The 8,177-nt window shown below is 49.3% G+C and overlaps 1 pseudogene; it reads right to left on the reverse strand.

Annotated features, from left to right (window-relative positions):
• Positions 1-216: 216 nt before the first annotated feature.
• Positions 217-6,939, reverse strand: LOC136534208 (steroid (22S)-hydroxylase-like; annotated as a pseudogene).
• Positions 6,940-8,177: the final 1,238 nt, after the last annotated feature.

Genomic DNA, 8,177 nt, shown 5'->3' on the forward strand with positions numbered 1-8,177 from the left:
TACTTAGGCCTAAATCGCGGTGCTAAACAAGATCGTAACACCAGGGGTGTTACACCATACCCCTTGCCGCTCGTATGCATGACTGTGCATTGATAATTAATTGAGGATAAATTAGTCAATGTAGATTAGAGGACTAAAGTTTAGCCTATAAATCTAAACAGCCTAGCATGAGTAAAATTAGGGGCTAGACTTTAGTCCTTAACTAGTGATCAAACAGCACCATAGTAACCTGTATGAAGCACTTGCCTTTAAAGCAAGAAAAAAAGTACACGTTGGACATCCACTAGCCTTTTTTTTTTTAATTATCCACTAGCCTATATATATCTCTATTATTACTTGACATGGGCTATGGGCCGGCCTTATTACAACACTACTGAGTACCTAGCCCCAAACACTTTTTGGACCATCATCCTCTTTGCTCTGTCTATACATCCCTTCTATCTTGTTTTTAGTATATCATCACAATCTACATACACACGAACCACAACCCTCAAAATGCAACGAAAATTGTACTGCCTCTCAGCCTCTGTACCCGTACCGCTACATTGGGCTCTCGGTCAAAACGCTACGATGCCCATTGGTCGTCGGCGATCCGCTGGACCCTGATCGGGAGGCCTTGGGGAAGTCGACAAAGGGGTAGACGAAGGCCTGGTCCGGCTCCGCATCTCCCACCGGAAGTTGAGCACCAGGTGGTGCAGAAAGATGGCGATCTCCAGCTTGGCCAGCTCCGACCCGGCGCACAGCCGCGGCCCGCCGCCGTACGGCATGAAGCTGCTCGGCGCGTTGCTCTGCAACAACAGCAGCAGCAGCAAGATTAAACATGGTGAGGAGGAGAAAAAGAGAGCAGCTTCTAGAGAGATCAACACGACGGGCTCATCGTCATCGGTGGAAGGAGATGGATCGTTGCTGCCACGACCACGATCGCCACTGACATTCACAGCGACGCCGACCGTCGTCGGAACCTACTACCTACGTGCGCGTCGGAACATACATTTCCCATCAACGGTTTGCGACGGGATAAGAAAAAGACGTATGCGTTGGCGACGGATGGAATGGATGGATTCGGAGCAGAGCACTCGCACTCGCACTGCCTGGATTCCAAGCACCCAATAATGTGGCGTTCGTTTTCAGTTTGGACCATGCCCTTGGAGTGCCTCATTCGGCATGAACCAGCCTCCCCCGCCTCCCGTCGGAGGAAGGCCGGCTGCAGCTGGCAAAATTAGGACGTCTCTTTCGATCTGACCACGCGAGATCGAGCACACGTGCGCGCGCCGAACATTCCCTTTCACGTCAGCTCCATGCCGTGCCGCCCCTCTCATCGATAATCGAGGGCGCTTTGGCCGGATACTCTTCACACTTCAGAGGTGGCATGACACATGCATCTCATGCCGCTCCTTTTTCAGATCAGATTCTAGCGACTAAGACGTGAATGTTAGAGTAGGATTCGCTCGACTACATGGAGCCCGAGACCGTACTGTCATGCTCATTGCTCGGATATTTTCTTTTCGATCGGTGATCGACGTTCATCGACATCTACTATAAGTTCACGATCATGATGAATTTACGTTGCACAGCTAGCTGGCACTGACCTTCCATATCCAAGGGTTGAACCGGTTGGGGTCCTCGTACAACGACGAATCCAGATGCACCGCCGCTAACACCGGCAGGATTTTCCACCCCCGTGGTATGTCGTACCCTTCATTTTGACAGAGCGAGACAACATGCATGCATGCTCAGTACATCATGTCGTTTTCTGAATGTGTGTGATCGAGGATTCAGAAATAAATCGCGAGCTTAGGCTTCTAGATTAAAGTTACCATTGTAGTGCACATCTCGGATGACCTTCCGGTGCAGGAACCTGACCACGTTCCCAAGCCGCAATGTCTCGTTTATAACCTGCACGACACACAAAGGAACTGTTATGTTAAAAGGAAAAGAAAGAAGAAGGTCCATTTTCTACGGTTTTCGAGTGCTTCTAGCAGCTGTCTGACGAGGCATTTGACATCTAATAGTTTTGTCTTAAGGCTCGGGACGAGCTTTCAGCATCTTATTTAGAGTTCTGTTTTGTTTAGACCTGATGAGACCTGACCAAGTGACACCCCTCAGTTAATTATTAGCTCGAGTGATGTTTGACACGGGTTCAGCTTTGTCCCGTTTGAACAGCAAGATACGGCACAGATACCTTCCTGTCGTATTATTGCTACACAAGAACAATGTGTACTTCTCAGCGTATCTGGATTGTTGCGAGATGATGGGGCTGCCACCACTCCAAAATCTTCCAAAACTAAAAAAAAATGAAGAACTCCGCTGGGAGATCAGAGCAAGCAGACGCCATGCGCTCCAAAAGCAGCCAGCCAGCCCAATTATTCTGCACACCTTAGGTCTCCGTTGGTTCGAACATGACATTTCGAGAGGAGAAGTTGCTATCCTGTACCACGCAACCAGACGAGACGGTTTTGTGCTGGTACGACTTGGACGGGAGCAGAGCCCAAGTAGCAAACAGCGGAGCGTACAGCGATCTCGCACTAGCGCTGCTATGGAAGGAACGAACAGAACCGTGTGTGTGTGTGTGTGTGGGGGGGGGGGGGGGGGGGGGGCGGGGGGCGGGCGAGGGCCTTACACATTGCGTGAAAACCATTTCCTTGTAGTCTTCCCAGCTCAATTTGGACGCCCCTCTTTGCCTTTGTCTCCTAGCAATCTCCAGATGCTCCTCCTGCAAACCATATGCCATAATATAGTTATTGTTTTTGACCAACATCTAGCCTACTGTACAAGTTTGAAAATGACTAGTGAAAGTAGGTGCTATATATAATAAATTGTTGGTTCGAATTTAATTCGTACCCGGAGTTCTTGAACAGCCTTAGGGCATCCTTCAAGGAAGAAGATGGCGAGGGCCAGCGCCATTGACGAAGTCTCGTGCCCCGCGAAGAGCAGGCTCAGCAAGAGGTCCATGATCTGTTCCTTTGACAGATTGGACTGCTTCAGGGCCCATCCAAGAAGATCATCTTCCTCCACACTCGAGTTCTCCTTGCTCATTTTCTCAAGCCTGTCCTCCATCTTCCTCTCTATTACTCCAAGTATTGACGCGCGTGACTACAAAAAAAAAAAAAAAAAAAAATCCCGGCAATTGTATGACGATGTGATTTTGAGATCAACAAAGCAAAACTTTCTTTTAGTGCAAAGTCCTCTCAAATCGGAGATCGGTACTATATTTAGGTGTGTTGCCTAACTGCCTATTGGTCTAGGGCCATGTCTTCTCGCTCGTAGCTGTGTCTGTTTTTGAGAAAATTGTGTCCTCTCATTCAGAAGTAGAATGACATGTAACTACCGCCAAATATGGATAGAGGGGGTTCAGTACCATTTTCTCTTCTCTCTTGTGTTCATCCATCTAATCTAATTAATATAAAACAGAATCAAGAAAGTTTTATTTGATTTTTCAGGTATGGATTGGAGGATGCATGGGAATAATGATTGGCTTCAGCTAACAAAAAACAGCCTTTGCTATTTCATTGGCTGCTAATAAGTGCATGCAAATTATGAAGCTGCTAATCACCAGCTTATTAACAATGTCAAGTATTAGTGTTGGTCAGCAGTTGAATCATGATAAATGATGGGGCTCTCCCAACACATAATCATGTTAAGTTATGGAGACTTGATCATTGATTTTCTCATCAATAATCTACAAACTCCCTAAAAAAAGAGTTAAAACTCCCCACATGGCATGGAAATGTATGATGCAAAGATCCTGTGAATAAAGCAAAGCATGCATGCCGCGGCTGGGAGCAATCACTAAAGTTCATTTGAGGGTGACCTCACAGGGACTGAAAAGTGGGCAACATTTTTATGGGGCCATGAGTGACGTGGGGGAGAAAGTATATATGGTATATATAGCTAGGGAAAATAAAGAAAACAACCTGCAAATTAAGCAAGCCTTTGATCTGCTAAATCTAGCTGTCAGCTATGTAGTTAGGTGCTTGCATGCATAACCTTCAAAAGAACTTCACCCAGGCAGCATGTGGCTATTTGCTAATGCGTGTAGATAGAAATTAAAAAGGCTAACCTGTACTGTGTTCTAAACTGTTTTTTTTTCATTTTGTGGATGCATAAATCCACTGTACATACAGAAAAAAAAACACATGCTGATTGCTGAGGAGGTATGTATGTATCCAAGTGCCTGTAGCAGGAAAGAGATGATCCACTGGTCTCTGATTGGACCTGACGCAGTAGGACGTGTGCATATAACAACACAGGATCCTTGGACCATCCACAAATCTGAAACCCACACTGCTAGCTCCTGCCCCTGCCGTGCCATGTAGTATATCAATGTGACCCGGCCCTCTTCTATGATCCACCGTCAAAATTTTACGCCCTGTCCCATTGAATATTTAGACATATGTAAAGTATTAAATATAGATTTAAAAATAACTAATTGCACAGATTGTGACTACTTTGTGAGACGAATCTTTTAAGCCTAATTAGTCATGATTTGACAATAAAGTTGTCGGTACGAAAAGTGACCAACAAGTAAATATTTGTAGTTTTGTCGTGCGTTGTGATCGGATGTGGCCTAGCACTCAATGACACGGGATTTATACTGGTTCAGGCAACGTGCCCTACGTCCAATTTCGGTCGGTCAGTGACTTTATTCCTGAGCTCAGGTGCTCGAAGTTTGTTGTGGGGTTACAAACGAATGCGAATAAGAAGGGGGTGTTAAAGGTCCGGTCGAGCTCTGAACCGAAGGGCCGAGGGTGATGGGAGCTCTAACATGCGCTAAGTATTGGAGCGTATGCACTGTGTAACTTTAGAGTTCTAGAGCTGTGGAGCTGTTCGAATGCTCAGATTGTATAGAGCCAGCCAAAGAGAGTACTGAACGACCGTCCCTATTGGGAGAGAGCGCATCCCCTTTTGTAGGTAAAGGGGACGGCCTTACAAGTTAGAGCCATCCTGTTGGACCGAGTTTTTACAGGGAAGCGGGTCATTGGGGGACTCCGAGTTTATGAACCCGACAAAAGTACTACAGTAACACATGTGCTAATGACGGATTAATTAGGCTTAATAAATTCGTCGCGACTTACTGCGGATTCTATAATTTTTTTTTATTAGTATCCGAACACCCATACGACACCTCATGAAATATAAGATGTGACACCCCAAAACTTTATACTCAGATCTAAACAAGGCCTATATATTGATGCATGGACCATGCCCCTAGCTAAGCTAGGCCCCTCCTACTCCTACACAAACCACCAAACAAAACTTTAACAACCTATCCCTCTCTTTGTACTAGCTTTCGTATTTTTGTTTTCTGATGAGAGAGTACCAAACAAAACGTTGACAGGCTAGTAGGCCAGGAGCGAGACACATATAACTATTTATATCTCCCTACTAGTTCCTGTAGCTCTCCGCTCGTGTGCATCATATATTCAGATAGATAGATAGATGGGCCGTAGCGGTTGTTGCGTGTAGCATCGTCTGATGAAACGTTAGTTGCCGCCTATTTTTGGAAGCAACAAACATCCGTGTGCCGCACGCAGACGACTGCTGACTGCAGAGTGCAGAGTCCAAGCAAGCAAGCAAGCAAGTCGATCCATACGCGCGCGCACGGGGGGTCGTGGTCGTGGGGGCTAGCAGCAGCTAGGGAGAGACTAGCGAGAGACTAAGGAGGAAGACGACGACCTACCTTGAGCGCCTTCCAGTAGGCCGTGCCCGGGAAGTTGAGCGGCGCTGACACGACGCCCTTCATGAAGGTGATGTACTCCAGCCGCAGCCGCTCCGTCTCCTCCTCGCCGGGGTCCATGCTCATTATGTTCTTCGCCATCAGATTAAACGTGAACTGCACTCGAGCGTCATCCGGCATGTTAGCGGCGATCCTTTGCAATTGCAACAGGCTACTGATCTGATGTGGCACGTACATACGCGTGAGACAAGCAAATAATTAAAGCGTCAGTCAGAAAGATAAGTGGTCCTACCTTCTTGGCTTGGTGCTGCGCGGAGAAGGTGCCGTCGGAGGGTGGCCATGAGCGGAGCACCAGCAGGGTGTGGCGCTCCACCTCCGGGAGCAGCACGGCGCGGAGGCGGACGGAGCTGAGGAAGTTGAGCGAGATGGCGCGCATCTCGCGGTGCGCGTCGCCCACCAGCACCAGCATGGACCACTTGCCCAGGATGCCGCCGATGCTGCGGGGTAGCTGCACTCGAACAGACGCCCCTCGTTCAGCAGGATGTAGCGGTTGAGCCCCGCGTCCGCCGACACCACCGTCCGCTCCCCGAACAGGCTCGACCGGTATATCTTGCCGTACCTGCATGCACGTACAGGACACGCGTTGGCGCCGTCGCCGCGTTAGCAAGATGCGTGATACGTGCTGCTTGCTGGCTGCATCGTGCATGTCGTCTGCACCGATCGAGCTAGAGACGGCGGCGACGGACCGTGCTACATGCTGCTCCATGAAGCGGCCCACGGAGGTGGCCGGGTGGGCGCGGAGGTAGCCGAAAGTCTCGCCGACGAAAGGCCATCCGAGGGCGCCCGGGGCAGGTTCGGCCGCTTCTCTTTGGCCGGCGCCACTGGTGGGTGCTGTCGCATTTGGCAACGGTGGTGGTGTACAGGGCCAGGAGGGCCAGCAGGATGAAGGGAAGGAAGAAGAGGAGCTCGCTGGTTATGGAGGCCATCATGGCGCCCATGACCGATCAGAGCACAGGTCTGGCTTTCTTCAAATTTATTTCCTGCCTGCCTCTCTGCCTGATGATCACTCTCACCCGCTTCGTTGGTTTTTATGTGTGTGGAGAGAGAAAGAGAGAGAGAGAGGGATGGGTTGGAGAGAGAAAGCAAGAGAGAGGGAATGAGAGGGGCGAGCTAAATGAAAGAAGCGCCTTTAGCTCTGGATTTCTCTTTCCCTCTCAACAAGTGCAAGCTTTGCGCAAAGAAAAAAAAAACTGTTAGGAGGAAGCTAGGCGCCCACTTCGCTCCCCGCTGAGCTCTGTGGTGCTCTTATATAAGTTTTCGAGAGGTGGCTGTGGGGGCTCTTTAGCCAGAGAATTTTTTTTTTGGTGCGGCACAGGGAGTAGAGAGTAGGGTCGGTGCATCTAAACATCCGATGTTTAGTTTCTCGTGCTTCCCGACTGAAATCAGGGATTTATAAGTTGTGAATGTGTACGTATGATGAACACACGATTTGACTCGTCGAGGACAGCCAGCGTCCAACCAGGTGGTTGCTGCGGGTTGAGAATCTTCGCTTCGCTCAAAAACCAGGTTGAAAAGTACCGTTCGTTGATTTGTTATGAGAAAAAATAATGTATCATAACTGATAAGTTTAAGCGACCAATATATGCTGGTCAGGTCCGATTGGATTGATCGAGTAACAGCCCATAATCCGACCTAACGAAAAATACAAGAAAACACAATTCATAGTATTTAGTTACTTTGCATCACCCTTTATCTCTAGGTTGAGACTGCTTTATATACCATAAAAAACTAAGCTCGGTTGCCCATATTGCTGGCTATCTTCTCAGTCCTATGTATGCAGTGTATTTAAACTCCTGTATGTATAGGCAGAAATAGTATCTTTTTCTCTGTTGCATGGAACCAAAGAAGTAATGGAAGTTTAGGTAGTGTTTGGTTGAGGGGATCACGTGAGATGGGTTGGGGCGATCCTAGGATCAACGGATGTTTAGATGAGGGGCAGCTGGGGGCGGGTTCATCTCTGACCAGTATATTCCGCTCAGATTCGGGGCAACCCGTCCCACGAAATGAGAGGACGGGGACGTCCCCGCTACATGGCGTGGCATCCATCTTCGTGGCTATGTGAGGGCGCAGTGGAGTGGCCGGGCCTGGGTCAGGCAGTCGAGGAGTTGGAGCGGCCAGCGGTGCACCTGGGACGGCAGGGTAGAGGTGCTTGGGGAGGCCAGCAGCGTACCTGGGATGGCGAGGCGAAGGCGCCTAGGGCGGTGCGGAGGCACCTGGGGCGACCGGCGGCCGCGCCGTGGTGGCGCCTGGGGCGGGCGACGGAGGCACCTGGGGCGGGTGCAGGCGTCCCGTGCGGTTGCGGTGTAGGTAGTGAAGAGACGTGGGGAAGAAGATAAGACTGAGGCTGGCATGTAGAGCCCACCGCTGAAATGGGAAGAAAATAAGGTTGTTGCCGTTGCACCGAGGCTGACGGTTGTTACCAGTTCTCCCATCCTCCATC

This window comes from Miscanthus floridulus, unplaced genomic scaffold (assembly GCF_019320115.1).
Source record: "Miscanthus floridulus cultivar M001 unplaced genomic scaffold, ASM1932011v1 os_1671, whole genome shotgun sequence".
Classification (NCBI taxonomy): Eukaryota; Viridiplantae; Streptophyta; class Magnoliopsida; order Poales; family Poaceae; genus Miscanthus; species Miscanthus floridulus.